This window comes from Lampetra planeri, chromosome 75, assembly GCF_965212315.1.
Source record: "Lampetra planeri chromosome 75, kcLamPlan1.2.h2, whole genome shotgun sequence".
Lineage (NCBI taxonomy): Eukaryota > Metazoa > Chordata > Hyperoartia > Petromyzontiformes > Petromyzontidae > Lampetra > Lampetra planeri.
Window position 1 is genome coordinate 2,027,853 of NC_136180.1, and position 25,575 is coordinate 2,053,427.

At 45.5% G+C, this 25,575-nt stretch overlaps 1 long non-coding RNA gene across 1 annotated transcript; it reads right to left on the minus strand.

Annotated features, from left to right (window-relative positions):
* Positions 1-796: 796 nt before the first annotated feature.
* Positions 797-24,352, minus strand: LOC144737925 (uncharacterized). The gene is made up of 3 exons (XR_013589111.1): positions 24,233-24,352; positions 21,220-21,302; positions 797-1,950 (listed from the first exon to the last, which is right to left on the minus strand). It is a non-coding gene; the product is annotated as an uncharacterized LOC144737925 (long non-coding RNA).
* Between the last annotated feature and the right edge of the window lie 1,223 nt (positions 24,353-25,575).

Genomic DNA, 25,575 nt, shown 5'->3' on the forward strand with positions numbered 1-25,575 from the left:
AAGGGAGCTCCTCGGCGCGTCTTCTGATACCGTAGACGAAATCTCACCACTGCCACCAGTGTAATGAAGCGCCTTGGAGACATCCATTTTAAGGGGAGTAGAGGATAATTTCTCCAAACGTATATACAGTCCGAGTGTAATGACAGCCACACTCGTAATTGCTATGGTTATCTTTAGTCCCGGTGGTTCTCGAACAGTCAGCCCCGATGGTTTCTGCTTATTTGATCTCGAACCGTTGGCCCCGATGTCGTCCACCTCTGGTCGTCGATAAGTTCCCGAGCAAGCACCCCGATCGATCGCGCTCCTCGCTCCCCCTCATATACTCGCTTGGCCCCGCCCCAATCGGACATTGACCCCCCCACTTTATTTTACCACGTGTGTCCTTAATTGAAGAACAGTAACTTCCAGCGACCTGTTTCCAATCGTCTCAACGCACACCTTCAAAAATCTTTCTCTGTACAGTCCCCTGCACAATTATCCAAATCGAGTTCATGTTCAGTGGAACAAGTGTCATGGATTATAGTCAATTGATTAAAATCAATTATTTGCAATTTCAGTACGTTTGTTGAGAACAAAGAGCTGTCTTTTTAAATGTGTCTTCCCATAAACACATTTATTTTGGAATGGACTAATAATTATATGGGCAATTAATTCCTTCGATTTAATTTGGTATTCATCCCTTGCTGTAAACAACAAGGCTCCCATTTTTATGTTAGACATCTACCACAATTGGTGTCCAAACTATAAATTGATGCCATATAATGATTTTCAAATGTATGAGGCAGTCTCCATTCCGTTAGAAAAACGTGTGCACAATTTAATAAAAGAGTGAAGAGAAGTTCAATGGAGGTTGCCATGCAGGCAGCTGTTTGTGTAAATCCGTGAAAGCTCGGTGTTGCACACTGACAGAATATCACCTCCTCGAACAGGTGGAACGTGCAAATTGGAGTATGTAAACACTAAACCTTGTTCAATAAAATTGAGTTGTCCAATTCAAGTGTTTTCACAATATTACTAACGAATATGTTTTAGTTTAAAATGTTTAAGGGCGTTTGCCCTCCGTATGCCTTGCCCAGCACTCAAGACAATCCCAAGACTCAATTCCCAGGCACCATCATAGGCATGTCAGTGCCTAGTCCTGCCATCTATTGCAGTATCTGTGAGTTGATATGGGAATATTTTGGTCTAGATAAGTGGCTCCCAACATGTTGGATGTCACTTACCCCGAACAGACTTATTAACTTTCCGATTACTTCTATCATCATTGTCACAACCAGAATGAATATCTTAAAAGTGATTGAATTTTAAAACTGTGGGTAGCTCTAGACAAATATCCTATGTACTGCAGGTTTTAAGATGTTGAGAGTTTAATCGCCCAACTCAACAATATCCAGGAACCCAAAAAAATCAAATAACACCCCAACAATATTTGTATATAACAATAGCCACGTCTCACAACACACATTTTGTACAGGAGGAATAATGTTTCACACATTTTACACGTTTTTCAGTCAGACAGTATGGATTCCCCCATGGGTTACACAATACGAGTTTTTTTTCTTATTCCTATAGAGCATATTCTCTTATTGTGGCAGTCGCAAGTTATAAAGCTAAACATTCTAGTTACACTAAAAGTAGCACCTATTAAAAACCAGATAAAACACACCATTCAGTTGTACTAAATAAACTCATTAAAGCAAAACACTTTATTTACATCTTAAATCCGTACCTCCCCTTCAAAAACAGAGATGCAGCCAAGGGTATTGATTGTGCTGCGGCCACAGCCAATCCAACGACCACGACCGTGCCCACGACTGCTAAGGTCCCTATCACAAAATTCTTCAAGGTACTCTGCAACTCCAACTGTTGGCATCTCAGTTCAGCTGCCATGTCCATGCCGGTTTGGTTTGCGATGACCTTCATCTTCAAGGAAAACGCCTCCTCGTTTACCTAAAGGGGGAAAGTAACGAACAGGTGAATAATATTATAATCTACCCTTTTATAGCGCCTTCACTCGAAAATCACAAGGCGTGATACAAAGCACAAACACACATGCAATCTCACACCAATCAAGCACAACCCCAAGCCCTTAAAATAATCGCAATTTGAATGAAGGAAACGTCCAGTGGAAGTGAAGTCCACATTCTAGGGTCCACGAGGAGAAGCCCAGTTACCGATAGTACAGAGATATAACCTCGGCACACACAATGGGCCAGATTGGGAAGATCAAAGTACTCTTGTTAGAACATACAGGCAAAGGAGATTTCGTATATATGGGGGAGGAGCAGCATCATAAGAAGCTTTTTAGGTGAAAGAAAAATATTGAACCCAGCTCGAAATTGGAACAGAAGCCAGCACAGGGACAATGTGTTCAGCAACAGGACTGCACATCAATAATCTGGCAACCACATTCTTCATGTGTTGTATCATCATCTGTATTCATAATCCAAATATGTATCAGACGCATCCGATGAGCTATGAAGCTCTTTTTCACAGATGCCCAAAAGGGGCAGGTCATAAAGTTACAAAAACAATACAAACATGATATGAGTGCAAAGTATAGGAACGGTAAGCAAGTCACTAAACAATTAAAGTATATCAGTGCAAATTGCATAAATACATCCATTCCTGCTGATGTTTCAACACTAAATGCAAGCTTTTCGAGGCAGAAAAAACAAGAACAACTACAGTCCGAGACCACGCCAAGACACTACCCAGTCCCCCGATAAAATTGCACATAAAATTTAACTACCGATACATGGGTAAGGATTGAAGTTCCAAATCATATTGGCAAATGTGGTTATATCCAGTACGTATCTTCTGCTTGAGGATGTTTTTGAAGGAAGATTTACGATGTTAAGGGAGGAAAGACAATTGATACAAATGTTGGTGCTGCAGGCTTTATCACCTATTCCAATTATTTTGCTTGGGATAGTTCAAATGACTTTGGTTTCTTGTATTTGACAGTTGGGTTAATGAAATAGCTAGTATATTTCGATTTAAAGCTTTCGTGATTGCAGGGATTCATCTTCTTGGTTTTTTCTGTAAAGTCACGTAGAAGGGAAGTAATAAAATAATAAAAATAAAACATAATAAAATAATTCTCACGACGTTTCGGCCACAACGCAAGAAGCCGTCCTCAGGTGAAAACCAGGTCTGTCGAGGCGACAGCGTCTGAATGAAACAGCACACGTGCTTTAAATCGAAATTTAACCGCCTCTACGGGGAGGGAATCCACATAACTTTGAGATCCTTCAACAAGCTCCGTGATAAGAAGGATCAGCTATTCGAGTCTCTCACCTTTCTGAAGAGATGCCGCGAATCTAAGGTAATACCAAACGCATTTACACTAATATCTGCTGCTGTAACTTCTTCTAATGCTAAACGAATTCTTTCTAGAACTAGCTTGGCTCTTTTCTCAGAGAAAATCAGACTTACGCGCACCGATCTAGATCAGTTAGACAAGACACTCTACAAATCACACTTATCTTTGAGTGCAACAATGTCCACATCGGATTGGGAACATGTAGACAAAATGACTGCCTCTTCAGCTGCCGCTATGTCGACCAAATGTAAGGACAACTTGATTTCAAAATTCAACCGCCTCTCAAACAAGAGACCGGACCCACACATTGAAAAGCTAGACGTTAACAAAGTCGTAATTAATCGCAGTAACAGTTCTATTTCTGAAGGTCTGAAATCCGTTTTAGCTAAAGGACTAAACTTTGCAGTCACACCTAGACACATACCAGTTAATGATATAATTGCCCGAGTTGATGTAGCTCTCAATGGCCTGAGTCACATCGCTGCAGACATAGCAAGATCTGAAATCTCTGCAACCCTCAAAAACGCTAAGATGCCTGCTAGCAACATCAGCAAAGATGAGCGTTTTGAATAAGCTCAATTAAAAAAGAGGGATGACATTGTCATCCTCTCAGCCGACAAAGGCAATGCCACTGTCATCATGGACACAATAGAATACAACAACAAAATTCAAGAACTACTCAACGATGGCAGCTATTCAAAAATAAAAAGAGACCCCACCAACAGCCTCGTCTCTAAAACCAACAAAATAATTTCTGCTTCAACCGCATTAATTGATCAGACCAAACAGTTCTCGTTGAAACCTTCTGCAGCCAGGCCACCAAGATTATACGGCTTACCAAAGATACATGAAGAAGATACACCTCTTCGTCCCATTGTCTCTACTATCAACTCCCCCACCTACAAACTGGCTCGTTTTTTGTCTGAAATCCTACGGCCTTTCACTGGAAAAACCACCTCTGCGGTACTAAACTCTACTGACCTGGTATCGACAATCAAGGGGATTTCCCTGTCCCCAGACGACCTGCTTGTCAGTTTTGATGTGGTTTCCTTATTTACCAAAGTTCCTGTACCTGACACCATCGCAATCATTGAAGACTTGGTTCATCAAGGACTGAATACTGGGGTACCCCCCCCCCCCCTGGTGAGACACTGCTTAACCAATACATACTTCACCTGGAATGGAACTTTCTACAAGCAAACTGAGGGCACCCCAATGGGCTCCCCCCTATCTCCGGTTGTAGCCAACATTTTCATGGAGAAATTTGAGACTGACGCCATCCAGACTTCCACTCTACGCCCGACCTTATGGAAGAGGTACGTAGATTACACTTTTGTCATCTGGCCACATGGCCGGCCTGCTCTAGACCAATTTCTCGACCACATCAATTCCATACACCCAGCCATCAGATTCACCATGGAAGTCGAAAAAGATGGCAAGCTACCCCTTTTTGGATGTCCTAATTAAAAGGCGACCTGATGGTTCAATGAGCCACTCTGTCTACAGGAAAGCCACCCATACGGATGCTTACCGAAAACCGGATTCCCACCACCATCCATCCCAGAAGAATTCCCTCATAAAGACTCTATACCATAGAGCCCAATGCATATCCCGACCAGGAACACATTGCCAGTAAACTCAAACACGTACGCCAAGCTCTTAAGGCTAATGGTTACTCTGACTACACAATCCACAAAGCCATCACTCCAACCATCAAGAAGGATCCTGTTGAGGAGCCTTTCAAGACCATCACCTTACCCTACATAGCTGGGGTCACAAAAAAGATCTCCAAAATCCTGATAAAACACAAGATCCAGGTCCGATTCAACACAGTACATAAAATCCGTGATCTGGTCCCATCTCTAAAAGATGTGGTTCCAGACATACAGTACCCTGGCGTCTACAAACTAAGTTGCCTCTGTGGTTGCAGTTGCATTGCAGAAACCAAACGACATGTCTCGGACCGCATCCGTGAACATAAAGCAGACTTGAAACACGGTAGGACAAACACCTCAGCCGTAGCAGATCACTGTTACAATTCAGTGGGCTCACATGATATTGACTTCTCCAAGACAGAGGTTCTCTGCAAGCCATCTGGCTACCATGAGAGATTCGTTCATGAGGCGATCCACATATACAAACACAGAGACAATTTCAACCGGGAAGATGGATTCTGGCTTAGCAATCATTGGAAGGACGTAATAAACCATTTCGGATCTTAACTGATTGTGTTCACGTTTACGGTGACTTTCAGACCGCGTTCTACTCACTGGCATTGTATTCTCCGCAGGGAATGGATTCTTTGCTCCGCTGCATTAACATATTTTGTTGCTTCCTCTTAATATCTTTCACACGACGGTCAACGGTACAGTGTATAATAACAAATAGTATAAAAATGTATATGCTTAATACAATGTACAAAGTAATATATAGTATCATAATTGTATAGTGAATATACAGCAGTGTGACATACATTAGGGTGGGTAGAATAATACATAGTGTAATATTACAATGTATAAGGTATAGGGTTGTTTATAGCAATACAGTATATAATTTAATGTTGGGGTTGTCTATGGCAGTATATAGTACGGTGTAGACTCGTGTTATGTAAGAGAATAAAGTTTCGATGGAAGCATATTATATTTTTTACGACGTAGAATTGTAATGTATTACTTACTGTTAGTAACTCAGCTTATTGTAGAGTATATTTAGTATACTGATGATACTATGTAGTTTATACTTTAGTTGTTTATGTGGTGGTTTTAGTTACTGCAGCTACATACTATGAACACTTCTTCCCTTTATTAATGCTACCCCTATCCCCTCCCTGTGATGCTGCTAATCCTGCATAATGCACAGGCATAAGTAGTACTAATCACATACATGCATTTCCCATATCCCCTCCCTTAGATGCTGCTAATCCTGCATAATGCACGGACATAAGTAGTTCTAATCACATACCTGCATTTCCCATAAATATGCTAAATTTCTCTTGATATGCAAATTATTTTGTCAAGGCGCCCTTTCCCCCCCTTCCAACCCAGCTTATATATATATATGCTCCAAGCACGTGTGCTGTTTCATTCAGACGCTGTCGCCTCGACAGACCTGGTTTTCACCTGAGGACGGCTGCTTGCGTTGTGGTCGAAACGTCGTGAGAATTATTTTATTATGTTTTATTTTTATTATTTTATTACTTCCCTTCTGCGTGACTTTACCGAAAGAACCAAGAAGATAGCTAAGTATAGTGCAGATTTTCCAATAAGTATTTTATAAAAAATATATATGTGGATGAACAGGGCCCAATGTGAATGTATTCTTGCATCAAGTGATGCGCAATTGTAAGTAGAGGTCACAATGGTGAGTCCTTTATGGAACATCCAGTGCAAATTGAAGAACATTACGAGAAAGTGCGTTTAGTCTGTTTAGTGAGACTTTAGTAGCTGATCTGCAAGCAGCATCACCGTAGTCAAACAGTGGTAGAATTATAGCTTCAGCAATTTGCAGGCATAATAAAATGGGAAAACAATGTTTATATATGTAGTGAGTTGCAGGGAGACAGACGACGGAGTTGAGGCACACTGCTTTTATTAACTCAGGGACAGACACAATAGTTGAAGGGGTAACGGCCCCTTCACCCGTACTAGCTGGGAAACCACCATAGTACTAAGTCCCCTGTCCTGTTCCCCAATCCTCCTCTAATAGGCTACGGGAGGCTGTCTGATCTGGCCCTGTTAAGCACAGATCCCGGCACCCAGCTAAGCCGGCCTTGCCCTTACAAGGGCAGAGGTCCGGGTGCTCTTGGGCCGTGCCGCTGGCTTACCCAGCTCGGCCCTGACAAGGGCAGCGAGACAGGGGAGTCCCAGGGCCTAATCTGCAGGTCTTCAGACTTCACTGGTCAGCTTCTTGTCAAACTGGCCTCGAGCTCTCTGGCTCCCCACCTTTTATAGAGATCCCCTCGGAGGGGCGGGGTTATGGGGGATCATAGGTCCCCCATGGCCCCCCAGTGGTTAAAGGATGCGGACGTTGGTGTAGCCACCCGTGTGTGTGGGTGCAGACACCCCTGTGTTTCTCGTCCGCCTTTTCTCCCATAATAACCCCTACACATATAACATTTTTTTATTAGATTTTCTTTGAGATGTGATCAATATGGGGTTGAAATATGCATTTTGAATCAATTTGTAAACCAAGGTATTTTGATGCACTCTGTGTGTTCAATTATGTTGTTTCTGATATCTATAATAGGTGATAATGAAACTGGATTTTTTTTTGAGGAAAAGAACATTATCTTTTTTTAGGATTTAGGAGCAATTGTAGTGATGCCAATTATTGTTGAATGAAATCGAAATCGTGTTTAAGATTATATCGACTTGATTCTAGATCTGAAGCTTTCGTGACTGCAATGATTCATACTCTTTGGTGTTTTCGGTAAAGTCACGTAGGTAAAAAAATAACATGAAATAAAATTAATGAAAACAACTAAATTAAATCACGACGTTTCGGGCGCAACACAGGCGTCCTTCTTCAGGTGGGGACAACGTAGCGAGAGCACAAACACTTAAATGTCTCAGAGATGGCTGTGACGAGGGATTATATAGTCGTGGGGCATGGAGGGAGGGGGGCATGGTGAGTGTGGGGGCGGGGTGTGGGCTAGGAGGCAAAGTCTATTGACTTGGTTTGGAGATTCTTCTTCGTGGCTCCTGTCCGACCTATATTGGTCTTTTCCAAATATTCTGCACAGGCCACCGCTTCTGGTGTTGGCATTGCCAAATCTTTAGGAGTGTATTGTGATGCAGCAGGGCATCCCAGGAGATGATCCATGGTTTGCGTCTCCTGACAAGAACAGTAGTCGGTTGTGTAGAAGCCCCCCCCACCCCGCCACTATGATGTCATGAGAGTTGCATCTTCCAAAACCCACTCTCAGTCTGTTTAGGCTCTGCCATGTGAGCCATTTGCAATCAGAGCCAGATGTGATTTACCTGACACTAACATGAGAGTGTCATCAGCAAAGATATTTCATTATCAGTGATATAGGTTTAGTCCAAGATTGTTTCAATATGATAATGGAATTGGACCCAACATGGAACCTAATGGAACAAACTTTGTTATTTTAATATTTGTGGACAAGATGTTATCACTATGTACCTTTCCAGAACGGTCTGAGAGGTAGCTCTTAAACCATTTCATTTGACTGTCTGGAAATTTTAGTTGAGGAAGTAAAATTGGGATGTCACCTGATGATGGTAGTTGTAATTACTGGCGAAACATCGTACTTGAATTGTAAATGCTGTGGATTTACTCTCCAACACACCAGTGTGCTGTACTAGTGTAGTAACCTCGCTGGATGTCAACATGCTGGGTGCAGTGCTGGCCCTGTGGTGTAGCGACATCACGGATACCACAGGGGTGTGGGTGTAATACCGGCCTTAGAGGGACCCGGTGAGCGCTGAACGATAGCGCTAGATGGCACCACGCTACAAGACAGGGTGTGTGGGTGCTGGCCGAGGGATGAGGTTACTCGAGGCCATGGCACTCTGGTTGACCCGGGAGGACACGTGACCAGTTAAGTCTACAAAGGAGACCCCAGAAGGGGCAAGGGGTAGTCACGTGATTGAAACCCAATTCCTTCCCGAGGATTCTAGAAGGTGGTTCTGGCCAAGGGCGGAACCGGCCAAGCCGCAGAGAATCTAAGCCAGGTCCCGAGAGGGACCGAGGTGATTGTTCATCCTGGAAGAAACCTTCGTCTTTGTTCTCCATTCAACGAGTCTCCAACATGTGGACCCAGACCGAAGCTGTTGTTCCCGGTCCGTAGTAGCAGTTATGTAGTAACTAGTTTAGTTAGCCTGGTGGTCACCACCATAGGTTGTTATTCTGTTAAGGGGGGAAGTTACCCCGTGTGTTGGAAGTGAATAAATGTGTTGCCTCCAAGTCTACGTCTGTGACTCAGTTGAATCCATTACACTAGTAACAAATTGACAAGTTCTGTTTACGTGACAAACCTTACTAATTGGCAGTGTCGGGTAGTGGCGGGTTTCAACAACACATAAAAAATTATAAGATGGATAATATCGGTCGCTAAAGCCTCTACGTTAACTGACAGTCTTGTGAGTAGAATCGTATGGTCAACGGTATCAAAGGCTTTTGACAAGTCGAGGAATAGTGCACAACAGGAGTTGCCTTTATCCAGGTTATTGAAGAAAATTTTTTATACAGTGCAGTCATTTTTCATATTGTTGGGTCTTTCGGTAAAGTCACGTACATAGGTAAAAAAAATATAACAAAAAATAACAAAAAACTATGATGTTTCGATCGCGACACAAGCCTTCATCATCTGGAAGAAAAAATAGGGGGACAGCTGCTGAGGCAGACTGTTGTAAAGGTTTAAAATTGGTGAAGCCCAAGGGTCAAAAACGAAGTGGGTGGGGCTAGTGATGTTAATGTGACAAATTAGCATGTAAATGTAAGATCGGAGGGCGACCTCCATGACGAGGGCACGGAGGTGAAAATGTTAATGTGAAAGATTAGCTTGTTAATGGCAGATCGCAGAGCAGCAACGTCGAGTTCGGCGAGCGAGGTGGCTGTGTTAGTGTGGGGAATTTTACCTGTTAATGTAAAATCAGAGAGCCGAAAATAACAACTAACATCGGAAGGTGGTAGGATGGGAACATCACAGCCAGTTATGACTTAAACTGGTTTATAACATCCTTCCAATGATTGCTCAGTTTGTACCCATCTTCTCGGTTGAAATTGTGTCTGCGTCTGTATATATGAATGACTTAATGAAACTGATATGGGCAACGCATGAACGCGTAATGCATCTCGGCGTCCAAAAGACCTTATCTACGCTCCGCCTACATTTTGTTTTGCCGGGTATGGCGGCAGACGTACAAGATGTGTTGAAGGGATGCACGGAATGTGCTCGCCGGAAACCACCGCCGAAAACGGCCTGCCCTCCATTGAAATGAATCCGTGTAACCCGGATCAACGAGCTCGTGGCACTTACATGCTCAGCCCATTTCCCAGGACCCTAAGGGGTAATAAATACTTACTAGTAGGCATCACTGTTACATTGTTTTATAGTTTTATTTTGGTGATTCTAAAACGTTTTAGTTGAGCCATATTTGTTTGTTGTAGTACAGAGGTAGACTGATAACTCTAATCTAAATTGTCTAATGGTTGTTATTGTTTGACTTGCATCCCACTGGGATTTTTGCACACAGCATTGATATATGGTGCTTTTTCTGGAAGATTTTGCTGTTTTTTCTTGGATTTTTCTGTTGCGCGTAGTCACTTCAAGATGTTTCTTGTTCACTTTTTTGTTGGTTGCGGTTGCACCTGATTCAAGAGCTGAATGGCTCACAGGGTTATACCTAATAAATGAAACTGAGTACCTTTCGCGGTGGTCGATGGCCTGGCCTGTGCCAGACCAGTCAGCTGCTACCATTACTGATGCTTTCTTACATGGGTACGTTCTGGATAAAGGAGCCCCGGAACACCTCCTCACAGACCAGGGGAAAAATTAATCTTCTAAATTACTCAAGGAATTGTGCGGCCTGTTGGCCACAAAAATAAGTCCGTACCTCACCTTATCACCCGCAGACCGACTGCAAAGTAGAACGCTTACATAGGATGCTAACATCCATGCTGTGTACCAGATCACTGAAGATCAGTCTGACTGGGACCTGCACATGCCTGGTGTCCTTGTTGCGTACAGATTAGCCCCGCATGCTTCCACCGGCTTCTCGCCATTTTTTCTCATGTATGAGAGGGAGTTTGATCCACCCATCGAGGTTTAATTGAACCCTGACCTGGGAAAGAGTAAACTCACCGACCCCATGCGCCTTACCCTCAAGCGTTTGTCAGAGGCTAGGGAGGCCTCTCGGGGAAATTCGGGCCAGAGGCAAGCCGCAAATGAACGCCTGGTTGTTCTCCGTGAATTCGGGACTAAATGGGAGCCGGGTGATATGGCATGGCTAAACTGCCTCCAAGTTCCGGTGGGTACATCCCCAAAATTGTACAAGCTCTGGCAGGGTCCCATCACAATCATTGAGGTAGTAAGCCCGCAGAGTGTACACATTCAGATTGGTCGCAGGCGCTGGTTCGTGCATGCGTCACAACTAAAACCTTTTTATCCGCCCCACGGTGTCGCGTCATCTCCACTAATCGACAGCTGTGTCTGGTGCACCCGGCGAGCCCAGCTATGAACTCGGGGACGTTGTCCCTCAGGCATCTGTGGACTCTCTGCCCATAGGATCCCAGCGACCGGCTCCTCCTGCAAGAGGTGGACTGCCTCCGACGTCTCCTTGCCATCCTCTGGAGAAGACCAACCCATCAGGACCACTTCTACCTGTCCCTGGAGGACTAGCGACAAGGACACGCTAAAAAAAACAGCGGTTTAAAGTCACTCTCATGTTCACTGGAGCGACAAGTCCTACTACCGCCGGATTATGTTCTGTACTTCTTGCTGTCATTGTAGGCTGGTTACAGCCAGGGTAGCTTTCTTTTGTAAAGGGGGCGGGGGGTAGTGTAATGCCGGTAAATCCCGTAATTTGGGTAATCAGGGGAGTGAGTCGGCTGGGGGGTGCCGTAAGGAAAGTGTTAATAAAAGTGTGTATGTCTTTATTGAAGCGCTACAGTAGTAAGACAAAGTATCGTTTACATTTCGATTTAAAGCTTTCGTGACTGCAGGGATTCATCTTCTTGGTTCTTTCGGTAAAGTCACGTAGAAGGGAAGTAATAAAATAATACAAATAAAACATAATAAAACAATTCTCACGACGTTTCGGCCACAACGCAAGCAGCCGTCCTCAGGAAAAAAAAAGTATCGTTTCTTACTTGGGGAGTACATCTATTGCTTAATGTTCCTTAGTTATTCCAATCGAAGAGGTTATTTGATGTTTTTTGCTTTATTCCAGGCTATAATTCAGAAATGTTTGGATCAAACCAAGGTGAATGATCACCCTTTATTCTAATCTTATTTAAGTGGCCATGTTTGTCAATTATTTTTTATGAATTGGTTTTGAAAATATGTCCAATCACTTTCAAATAAAAATATTTAAAAAATACTTTAAAAAAAACACGCTTTAATGAAATGTACTGTCCAAGCTGCCCCTCCCCCTGCCCCTGCCCCTATCGCCCCTCCCCTCCTTCCACATCCCCCGCCCCTGGGAATGGCTCCCCGAGGCTTGAAGAGACGTAAGGGACCGTGGTGATTTACAGGCAACGTCAGTTGAGCGTGGACAATTAGAGCCGTTAAAAATATTGTTTCAAAATATCTAGTTTTTATTTTTAATGATAGAATATAGTATTGTCATCAGTATGACATAGCTATACCAAGTTTGCAGTCGATACGACATTGGGAATACAGTTTAAATTGAGTTACAAGATTTTTGGATACAACAACACATACAGTAAGTTAAATAAAGGCGTGTAAAAAGTAAAAAAATATGTTTTGGATTTTTTTTTATGATAGAATATCGTGTTGTCATCAGTATGACATACCTATACGAAGTTTGCAGTCGATAGCACATTGGGAAGTGTGTAAAAATCGAGTTACAATATTTATTTTTTGAGGATACAACAGACGAAGTGAGTTAAATAAAAGCGTGTAAGAATGGGATTTTGATCAGCATATCCTAGTCAGAATGGAAAGTGTCATGTTCTAGATTTGAAGTTTTCGTGACTGCAAGGATGCATACTCCTTGGTTCTTTCGGTAAAGTCACATACGTGACTTTACCGAAAGAACCAAAGAATAAAGTGTCATGTATAAATGATTGGAGGTCAAAATGTTTTAAAGACCATTTTATAATGATTTCATGAGGTGTTTTAGTGATTATTGCATGACGAATGCCAAAGATAATGGCATGGTCACTAAGCTGATTACCTAATACTCCTATTTTTTTTTTTTACGAGGTGATTTTGTTAATATCACATTAAGTATGGATGCACCAATTTGAGTTTTGTTATATTGGGTCTCGTGGTTGAAGTAATCAATTGATATAGATTGCACTGATTTGTTAAGTCTAATGCATCATGTTTAGCGAATTGCAATTTAGGGTGTGTGGATGAAAAGGCTGCAGGATAAAATGATTAGACTCCCAACAGTTTGGGCTTAGGCTTCTGATAGTGACCATAACGTAGAGATGGCATGCGAGGCCTCCAAGGTGGTAGTCGTAGGTCTTCTTCAATGATCCTTGCCCAAATGAATACTGGGAGGCCAACGAAAAATCGTCAGTGACGGAATTTGACCTGCAGGTCAGCGGTAAGATGTGAGAATGTAGGGCGGTGACTATGACTATATGGGTGAGGATCATCATAGCACATCATACATCGACAAGGGGGCTGATCGTGAACAGGGATGAGCAACTGTTTTCATAAGACAATGCAACACTAACAACCTAGGACCCTACCAAGGCACGTTGGATACGAGCTGTGGCAGACTAGTTGAATAACTCTTCGAACCAGATGGAAGCCACGGTGAGCTGCTCCCGAGCCGAATTGTTGGGCACAATGGTGAGGCATTCAATGTGTGGCAGTGCTATGGTACTCCCTGGTTAATGGAAAGCTGACGACAACCAGGGAGAGTCAGATATATACTGCAGTGGGCTGGTCGAGTAACGAGCGAGGCACAAGCTATGGCAGGAACAGTCAAGAAGGCGAACTGGACACGAACCACACCAGTGAACTGCATGGAAAGGCAAGCCGAGTGGAAGCCACAGTGAGCTGGCCAAGAACCGAGCAGGCAAACAATGATGAGGCAGTCAGATCACAGAAGTAGCAGACCAGCACCATCCACCAAGTGGTTAAAATCCACGTTCTATGGCCAAGGATCACGCAACGTGGCAGCAAACAGAGACTGTGAATCAGGTAGGCTTCTCGGACAACTCAAGGGTTGCGATGGAGGTGTCATATGCTCTGGCTTAGGGGTGACAGACTTGGAGGCAACCGGAGACCAGAGGCAGGACTAATCAATTTGATGGCATCAGGAGTTGGTTGACGTGGCAATGCCTTCTGTGGAAACGTATAACACCGCTCTAATACTACGCTGCACACTGGTGTAGTGGCACTACTGGGTGATGCCACTGCTCCCCGGTTGTAGTGCCAGTCCCAGGTCAACAGAGGGCAGAAGAGTGCCCGGATCGAGCTGGGCCATGGCACTCAGGTTGTACCCAGGGGGGGTCGTGACTGGAGGTATGGACCCTATGACCCCAAAAGGGAGCTGGGGGAGATGACGTGTCCAAAACCCATGTCCTTCTCGAAGGTTCGAGGAGGAGGGCGTGGCCAGGGGCGGAGAAAGCTGGGACTGACTATGTAAGCCGGACCCCTGAATGGGTCCGGCTGCTGTTGTATACTTGAAGACCCAAAGCCGTCACCCTGAAGAGGAGCCCAAAGACGGGACCCGGACCTCAGCCAGGATCTGGTCGACGTCAGCCTCCCCAATGCTAGGCGCGCATTAGCCTGGAGGATATATCTCCATAGAGTATCGGGTGGAAGGGGCCATTACCCCATCGTGTTAAGGTTGCGATGTTGTAATAAAGTTGTTGCCTCCAAAGAAGTCTCACTCTCTGTTCTACCCACTACACTAGCAATATACTCCACGATAAAACTACATAGCACCCTATACTACAATGCACAATACTACTACACTGTACTACACTGCACACCAATGATACACTATTTTACACTGCACACTACCACACTACTTTAATATCCTGCAGCAAAATACAATACTTCATTACACTGCACACTAATACACTGCTTTACTACACTGCACACTAATACTCCATTATACTACACTGCATGCTAATACGATACTACACTGCAGCATAATACACTACTTCATTACACTTCACACCAATACTATACTTTGCATTGCACACTAATATTACACTGTACTGCACACAAAGCAGAGGTCGCAAACGGGTTTTGATTCCTTACCCGTACCCGGCTCTCTTCTCAAACAAAACATCAAGGAATGGTAGTTTGCCATCCTTCTTTACTTTCATGGTGAATTGTTCCCACCTGATGACAGACGCTTGTGTTGCATCTGAAACGTCGTGATTTAGTTTACTTTAATTTATTTTTTCTTTTTCACCTACGTGACTTTACCAAAAGAACCAAAGAGTATGCTGCCTTACCTCATCAATCGATCGGCTGCCGATGACGATCATTGACGAGAAGGGGAAAAAGCCGACGCTGCGTGACCTGAGCAGCTGCTGTTCCCCATGGTTTGAAAAGCCGACATGACCGAACCCAGGCAGCCACTATTCCCCGCAGAGTGGCACGCTGAAATCGCTGGGCCAGAGCCAAAGCCTCCCCTCACCAAATTTCGGAGCCAGAGCCGCCACCTTTCCTTGCAGCATGGCATGGCCGAGATTCTGGTGCAGTAGCTACCGCCTCCCATCGCTGCGCAACAAGCCGAGGCCGATCAACCTGCCTGGCCATCATTGTTGGCTAAACTGCAGACCGCAGCCACCCTGCTCATGCGGGGGCTGCTTCCAGCGGTGTCGCAAACTGAAGCTGTGCCACCCGAGCTACCAACAACAGGCACCCGGTCAGACAGACCATACACACACCTCGTCATCAAATCCCTCATCACCATTATCACCTGCAAACCACTCGAGTGCAGCGACCTAGTGCGACATGGCGGGATAAAATTGGGATGCATCAAAATCAATATAGAAAAGGCTAGAAAGACGCATTGTAGTGGCGGCCACAGGAACGTCCGTGCTCGCAGGAGCAATAGGGGGATATCCCGTTAAGGTGTTGGTGGACACGGGAGCATCAATCACCATCCTGTCTGTGCTTGTGTTTGACATGCTACCTACAGCTAAACGTCGCCTAGAACTGGTACACAGTAAATGTGTTGCAGCAAACGGGGGTAGCTTGGGAATTGTCGGAAAAGTAAAGACGGAAATCTGCATACGGGAAATGTGTATATCAGGCCCGGTATTGGTTTCTTCGTCTCTAGCAGTGCCATGTTTATTGGGAACCAATTTATCTAGGTCGGTTACCCATGAACATCCAAATGGACCAGGGCTATATAGAGACACCGTCGGGAAGACTTATGCATTTTTTGCGGCCAGGCACAAACAGGGAAAACCGCAAGAGTACATGCCCTGGTAAAGGAATAAATGGTGACTCTGCCGATGGTGCAAATGTTGATTCCATTGTGCTATCACTTGCCACTAATAACATCACGCACAGACACACCGATTACAGTATCACCAATGGGGCCAGCTATTAGTTGGCTTTCATTAGTGGTGGCGGACACCATTTTGAGACGGAACGAAAGATTGTGCACAGAGGTTCTAAACACATCTGAGCAGGCGGTTGCACTAAGAGAAGAGACAGTGATAGCCCAGATCTCCCCCACAGGAGAAATACAGGAAGATGAAGTAGTAGCAGGGATACAAGAAGTGAATAATCGGGTAGGGTCCCCTTGAGATCAACTGAAAAGTGTCCTACAGGAATGCTAGGACATTTTCAGGTAAAGGCCCATATGATCTAGGGTGTATCGACTTGATGCAGCACCATATCGAAACAAAAAGTATGGCAGAACTAGTATCGAGTAGGGCCAGCAGAAAAAGAGCAGATTCGTCGAGCTACAACTGAGATACTACGAGCGGAGATAATCTCTCCAACCAGGCCTGGGTAGCGCTGGTGGTGCTCGTTAAGAAACCTAATGGCTCCATGAGCTTTTGTGTGGATTTCTTGTGCCTAAATAAAGTTATACTAGCAGATGCGTACCCCCTGCTGCGTATTGATCACTCGTTAGATGCGTTAGCGGGATACATTTTTCCCTACGTTAGATATGCTATCAGCATTTTGGCAGCTTCCCCTGGATGACGAATCTAAACTCAAGACTGCATTTCAAACACCGCAAGGCTTATTTAAATTTAATCACCTTCCGATGGGATTGCTCACAGTACTGACAACCTTGCAACGCCTCGTGGAACTCGTGCTGTCGAGCCTACAGTGGGAAGTATGTCTGATCTACTTAGACGTTATTTGTATTTAGTAGATCGTTTGACGAACACCTTTTGAGGTTATGACAAGTTTTTTTTTCAAGGTGTGAGCCGCTAATTGAAACTGAAGCCATCTAAATGCCACTTCATACCAGACTGATGTATTTGGGACATGTGGTCAGCGGGAAAGGGGTAACAAAGGACCCTGAGAACTTGTGCGGTGAAAAATTGGCCTACACCTACTTCGGTACAGGAGGTGCGGCCATTTCTGGGGTTTGTACCGCAATTCACTACAGTAGTGAAACCTTTGCATGCCCTCACACCAAAAGGAATACGATTCCAATGGGGGGAGGAGGAAGAAACAGCTTTGCAAGCACTTCCTTTGAGGTTGACTGATGCTCCCCCACTAGCATACCTGCATTTTTCACTACTGTTCGTACTAGACATGGATTCTGGTGATGTGGGTATTGGGGCTGAGTTCCCTTAAATACAGGTAAACGTAGAAGTGGTCATTGTGTACGAGATTCACGTGCTTTCCACCGCAGAGCAATGGTACTTTGTTACTCAGAACTCTTTGCAGTGGTTAACTTTGTTACTGTTTTCGGCCCCTACCTATATAGTCGCTGGTTTGAAATTTTCCTTGCGCATGGATCAACCGTCGGGACAGATGGCTAGGTGGATTGCAAAACTGCAGGAATACTCTTACAACATAACACACAGAAAAGGTACTCATCACTGTAATGTGGACACGCTATTGAGATTACGGTGGAAAACTTGCGTACTTGTACAATGGGAGTGGCTCAATGTAAACCGACCCGCCCAGAATCGCCGGGACTAGCAACATAAATAAACCCGGCAGTATATGATAAGAGCAGTCCACCCGTAGATCATGATCTCGGGTTGATAAGGACCGAATAGGTCCGCGTACAAAAGATGACTCACTGGATTCTCTCACCGCACAGGCAACTGAATCAGCAAAAACTATAAAAGCAGGGGCGTCATTTGTAAGATGGCGAGGGCTAATGATAAAGTGGGATGCTAGAATGCAGCATCGCTCCTTGGTGGTACACACCCCCCTGCGACAGAAGTAGCTGTTAGAATTGCACGCTGAACAACTTATGCATATGGGCCACCGTGAAACACTGCTTACACTACAATCTTGCTACTATTAGCCGGGGATGTCAAAGGATGTGCGGAATTGGGTAAATCGATGTCAGGATTGTGCTAAGAGGAAACCTCCTTTCACCCGTACAGCCGCTCCTGCAGTTGATTGTAGTATCAAGTGTGAATGAGCTGGTAGCATTAGACATTCTTGGTCCGTTCCCAAAAACGCCTAGGGGAAATAAATATTTGATTGTCAGGACGGCATATTTCACTTGTTGGCCCATTGCATAGCCATTGCCAGGCAGGACGGCTGCAACTATATCAGAGATATTTCTACACGGGTATGTATTGGATTGGACATAGGCCCCCTGAGAAACTGCTCACAGACCAGGGTCGAAATTTTTCTGCTAAACTATTGCACGATGTCTGTGACATGGGCACAAATATCATTTGAACCTCACCGTACCATGCTCAGTCTGACGGACAGATGGAAAGGCTCAACCACAAGCTGTTTGCTAGGCTGTGCCATGTTAAGACGTATGACCAGACGGACTGCGACTTGCATATTGCAGGAGTTCTTGGTGGCATACCGAAGAGCGCCACACGCGTCGACCAGGCTCTCCCCCCTTTTTGATGTCCGGGAGATCTAGAGCCACCAATTAAAGACCAACTTGTGGCTCTCCTGGCTTAATCAGTTTGAATGGCTGGCCTCGCTCAGACTGCCACTAAAAAGGTTGCTAAAAGCTTGAAAAGTCGCAATGGCAAAATCTGGCAGATCGCAATCATAAAACGAACACGTGCAGAAAATAATGGAAACCCCAGGGTCTTTCAAGCAAGGGGATTGGGCCTGGTTACACTTTCCCCAGGTCCGGGTAGGGACGTAGGCTAAACTGCACAGTCCCTGGCAGGGTTCTCTAGAGCTTGTCCAGGTTCTCCACCCACCAAGTATACGCATCCAGATTGGGCGCCAGCGATGGGTGGTCCACCCGAGTGGCTTGGAACCATTTTAAGGAACCACCGACACAAGGTGTCATTCAGGTTCAGAAAGGCCAGGTCTGGGGGAGTCGCGACAAAATCCGGGGACAGAAGCGCCCGCCCCAGAAAAGTACTGCTTCTGCACTCTCCCTCCTTCTCAGGCATGACCCCATTGAAGATAAAGAGGATGCGGGGGTGCAAATGCAGTCGTCATCCAAGCACACACTAGGGAGAGGCACCACCAGGCTGAGCACGCCGTTCGACCGCACAGACGAAAATTCGTGAGGACAGTTGAAGGGGGTGTAAGTGTTCGGTTGTGCATTTCCATGTGTATAGATGTTCCCTTTTACCAGTGTATTAAACGTAAGAGTAAGCTGGGTTGACCGTAACGGCTTCCTCCTTTATTTTTGAGGGCCAATGTTTAAGCGTTGACCTAGATGACAATGTGTAGAAAACTCTGTTCCCAGGGAAAAATTCCTTGTGATATCCCATGGTCCAACAATGTTATAGCTCCTGTTGTTAAAAAGCCAGTGTTTTATAGCCAAAACTGCTGTATTTTCGTTGGGGGTGGGGGGTGATGTAGGGGACTGTAGATAAAAAGTGTTAAAGTGTACACGTTGAGATAATTAAGAACAGGTGGCCATAAGGCACTATAGATAATTAGTAAATAATACACGTTCAGATGATTGGGAACAGGTGGCAGAGGGGCGCTGTAAAGGGGACAGTGAAATGTACACGTTGAGACACGTGCCATAGTGGGGTGGAGGGCACTTTTCGATAGGGGCGGGGCCGAGAGGGTTTATAAGCAGAGAGATGCCTGCAGTCTGGGTGCTTGCCCAGGGACCAACAAGGTTAATCTGTGGAAAATTCTACAATGTGCTCAATGTGCTACGTTTAACTGCCACTAAAATAACTCTCATAGCAGATATGGAACTCCATAACTTTTCCCCTTCAATCCATGTCAAAATTGTCCCATTACACATTGCTCTACCAATTATGTCTATGAGAGCCGTCAAGCCTTGTGGATCCTTGTTTTGGTATCCTTGTCCAGTCCATAGCCATCATCTTGCATGCAGACCAGGCTCGGCTTGCTCTGCTCATATATGGACAGCCAGCAGAGCTGTTGTGTGACAGGCAACCATAACAATAATGCACACGGCTCCGGAGTGTGAACTCGGATGATGCCAAAGTAACATTTGCCGGTGCACTTCCTACCCCAGTACCCCCCCCCCACACCGTCTTTGTTTGGACCTAGTTCTCACAAGCTCTGCCGCCTTCGCCCTCACACTGTTTTACAGGAAACCAGTCCACTGCAGAACGGTCTTGGAGGTTTTTCCGCACCTTTCCCTTGTTCCAACTACATATCATGGGAAAATCGTCAAACAGACATGCACCATGAGTTGTCATTATTCATTCCCCCAACCAGGGCATCCTGCACAAAGTACAAAGAGGAAGGGACTTAGTGCAGAGTCCTGGTGCACTCATAAACTCATGACGCAGCATTTAGACCTTTTGTAAAGGCTTGTCACAAATATCCTTACTCTGTTTCTCACAAGCCTCACTTGGGTTTCAGGAACCCCCAAATTATCTCTTTCTCCAGAAGCAATCTCGTTGTGGCCAGAATAAATCAATGTACAGACTTCTGGTAGCTGCCTGATTATGCTGTTTGTGACCACCAGCGAAATGTCCATACCCAATTGTTAAACGTTGTTTGGATTACTCTTCAGCAAAACGGCGGCGACTTGTCCCAAAAATCTATTACGAATTGTGTAAAAATCCTCCACATGTGAGAGTCGTGTGCGAGATTGTGAGCATACAATAGGAGGGCGGTGTATGGCCCTGCTCACCTTTGCCAGATCCTCCACGGCCTGTGCTTTAGCACCATCATGAAGTTGCTTCTTAAGCACAACCTCATGGCCATGTTTGTGATCTAGGGAGAGTGACAATCCATGTTACAGGGTTGTGTCAATGGAACCAAGACATTAAACCATGAATCCGATTTACAGGTTTCCCTTGCTTTATGTGGTAGACGCATTCCAAAATAAGGGGCACACAAAAATCGCATTAATCGAAGCCATGTTCACGGTAAAACATACATTCTGAAACCTTCTGCTTCTCCGCCCCCCCCCCCCCCCCACAGAGATGCACTTTCACCACTCGATTATGACAATAGTATGCGGGAAAATGCAAACAATTAACACCTTACTCTTTGGTTATTTCGTTAAAATCACGTAGGTAGAAAATAATATATCACGACGTTTTGATCGCAACACAAGCGACCGTCATCAGGTGAGACACTTACAGCAGGGAAACTGCTGAAGCAGTCGAGAGAGCTGCCGTGACAAGAGGCTATATAGGTAGGGCACGTGAGCGGGGCCAGAGATGGGAGAGAGAGGGGGGCGGGCCAGTAAGATGAGTGGTGGCCAGAGAGCTCGCAGGGGGAGAAAGAGCAGGGGGGGGGGGGCAGAGCAAGATCTGCGGCAGGGACGGGAGAGCTTGCCAGGGGGAGAGGGCGGGGCAGAGCAAGATCGGCGGCAGGGGACAAGTGGGACGTGGAGAGAGAGCCGCCACGACATGAGTAAGTGATTGGCGGCAGGGGGGAGAGGGGGGGTTTGGGCAGAGATAATGGAGGGGAGGCAAGGGGGGGGAGAGAGGGGGGTGGGGCATAGATAATCGGTGGTAGGGGGAGAGAGAGAGGCTGTGTTAGTGAATGTGGCTCAGAGAGTCGAGAATAGCTGTTAACATAAGCAGGCAGGAAGGGGGACATCACCACCAGTTATGACTTAACCCGGTTAATAACGTCCTTCCAATGATTGCTCAGTTTGTTTCCCTCTTCTCGGTTGAAATTGTGTCTGTGTTTATATATCTGGATGGCTTCATGGACAAATCTTTGAAGGTAGCCCGAAGGTTTGCCGAATACCTTGGTCTCGGAAAAAACAATATTGTGTGAGCCCACCGCGTTAAAACAGTGATCCGCCATGGCAGAGGTATTGGTTCTGCCGTGTCTCAAATCTGCTTTCTGTTCGCGAACACTGTCCGAGACATGTCGTTTTGTTTCCCCAATGGAACTGCTGCGGCAGACACAACTTATCTTCTTGGTTCTTTCGGTAAAGTCACGTAGAAGGGAAGTAATAAAATAATAAAAATAAAACATAATAAAATAATTCTCACGACGTTTCGGCCACAACGCAAGCAGCCGTCCTCAAGTGAAAACAAGGTCTGTCGAGGCGACAGCGACTGAATGAAACAGCACACGAGCTTGGAGCATATATATAAGCTGGGTTGGAAGGGGGGGGGAAGGGCGCCTTGACAAAAGAATTTGGATATCAAGAGGAATTTAGCATATTTATGGGAAATGCAGGAATGTGATTAGTACTACATATGCCCGTGCATTATGCAGGACGAGCAGCATCAAAGGGAGGGGATATGGGAAATGCAGATATGTGATTAATACTAATTATGCACGTGCATTATGCAGGATTAGCAGCATCAAAGGGAGGGGTAGCATTAATAAAGGGAAGGAGTGTTAATAGTATGTAGCTGCAGTAACTAAAACCAACACGTAAACAACAAAAGTATAAACTACATAGTATCATCAGTATACTAACTATACTCTACAATAAGCTGAGTTACTAACAGTAAGTAGTACATTACAATTCTACGTCGTAAAAATTATATAATATGCTTCCATATAAACTTTATTCTCTTACATCACACGAGTCTACACCGTACTATATACTGCCATAAACAAACCCAACATTAAATTATATACTGTATTGCTATAAACCTTATACATTGTAATATAACACTATGTATTATTCTACCCACCCTAATGTATGTCACACTGTTATATATTCACTATACAATTACGACACTATATATTACTTTGTACATTGTATTAAGCATATAAATGTTATACTATTTGTTATTATACACTGTACCGTTGACCGTCGTGTGAAAGATACGAAGAGAAAGCAACGAAATATGTCAATGGGAGAGTAGCATTGCAAAGAATCCATTCCCTGCGGAGAATACAATGCCAGTGAGTGGAACGCGGTCTGAAAGTCACCGTAAACACAATCATTCTTTGGTTCTTTTCGGTTAAGTCACATCTAAAAGTAAAATAAAATAATAAATTAAAATAACATATTACGACGTTTCGATTGCAACACAAGCAATCATCATCAGGCATAAAAGAAACAGCAACAACAAATCTAACTAGAACACTATAGACTATAGACAGACATAATAATTATGCTTGTGTTGCAATCGAAACGTCGTAATATGTTATTTTAATTTATTATTTTATTTTACTTTTAGACGTGACTTAACCGAAAAGAACCAAAGAATAATTCCTGCAGTCACGAAAGCTAAATTAAGAGCAAACACAATCAGTTAAGATCCGAAATGGTTTATTACGTCCTTCCAATGATTGCTAAGCCAGAATCCATCTTCTCGGTTGAAATTGTCTCTGTGTTTGTATATGTGAATCGCCTCATGAACGAATCTCTCATGGTAGCCAGATGGCTTGCAGATAACCTCTGTCTTGGAGAAGTGAGTGTGTCAGTGGGTGAGTTAGCAGAGGGTGGGTGGGTGTGTGTCACTGGGAGAGTGATTTGGTCAGTAGCCTTCTACATGGGTTGTTGGGGCAGGTTCCTGTTAGTTGCAAGTAGCAGCGCCGACGTCGGCCGGCACTGTGGCACACGAGTTGGTGGCCAACACCAACATGCCCGGCCGCCTTTGTCTCTCCCCAGTAGCGATGTTTACTTACACACCACTGTGCCAGCTAACTCACTGGAGGCTGAGTCGACCTAGGGGAAGCCCAAGACTGGTTGAGCCTCCACACACGCAGACACCTACCTTTAATAGGCGCTCGCTAACGGAGGAGTTGGGGGCCCGACATCTGTGTGCCGTGAGCAGAGGTGCCGGCGTTGAGCCTCCGCATGAAGACATTGAGGGAGACATCACCACCACCAGCAGCATCACCACCACCAGCATCACCACAACCACCAGCATCACCACCAGCAGCAGCAGCTGCTGCTCAGCCGCGCCCCAGACAGCCGGGCCGCACCAAGCGACCCGCTGGGCAAGGTAGCGCTGGCGGCAAAGCCAAGATGGCCAGGAACACGAGGGGAGGAGCAGAGGAGGTGGAGGGCGGTAACAGAGCCAAGAGGAGAGGATGGAGCCAAGTCATTTTGGAAGCCTCGACAAGTCCGACTCCTGCTGCTGCTCAGGGGGCAGCAGCAGCGGGGGCAGCGAGGGGCAGGCCGAAGATGAAGAGGCAGGCGGTGGTTGAGGAGGAACGAGGAGAAGAGATGTCGCCACCTAAGAGGAGGACGACACGCACCGGTGAGTGGCGATGGAGGTGGCGGATGTGGTGGCGTTGGAGGTAGTGGAGGCGGTGGTGGCTGCATGACGCTGCTGTGTGGAAGCTACCTGGTCTGTCGCTCCATACGAAGCTTCGGGTCTTCTCTGCCACGGTCATTCCCTCCCTTCCCTATGGTTGTGAAACGTGGACTCTTCGAATGGAACATCTGCGCCAGTTAGAAACATTCAGGCTGGCCTGCCTACGATCCATCCCGGGTTTAACCTGCAGGCTGGATTGTGTGAGGAGCTCACAAATCCTCGGAGATTTTGACACATTCCCATTGGTGAGCTCCTCCGGTAGGCGAGGCTGCGTTGGCTGGGTCACGTAGCACCCATGCCCAGCCATCTCATGCTTAATCAGCTTCTTTTGGCCAGATAGAGGCGGCTAAATTAGCACAACACGGGCTGGAGAAGAGATGGAGCTGATGCGGTACAGGAGGATTTGGAGTGGAGTGAACTTTGGCATGACCGGTACCAGCGGTGTTAAGATCAGCTTCTGCGGAGGAGGCTCGTGAAGGACGCTACTGGGCAGTGCCAGACTAGGTGCACCGTGAGGCTACTGGGCAATTGGGGGTAGTTGCCTTCCAACAACAGCGTAGATCAGAGGAGTGACGCTGCTCACAACGAGGCAAGCGCCGGGCGGATAAAAATGCAGCAAGTTGGCACAGTAGGGGGCCCAGGTGGTGCATCGACCAGTCATCTCAGTCAACCCACAGCATCTGGGTCTGTCCCGTGACCTCCTGCACCTAGCCTGGCACAACAGTCAACTCATGGCACCTGCTGGGTCTGTTTCTTAACCTGTCAGCAGCGAGCCTTTGGCACTTCACGTGGTGCCA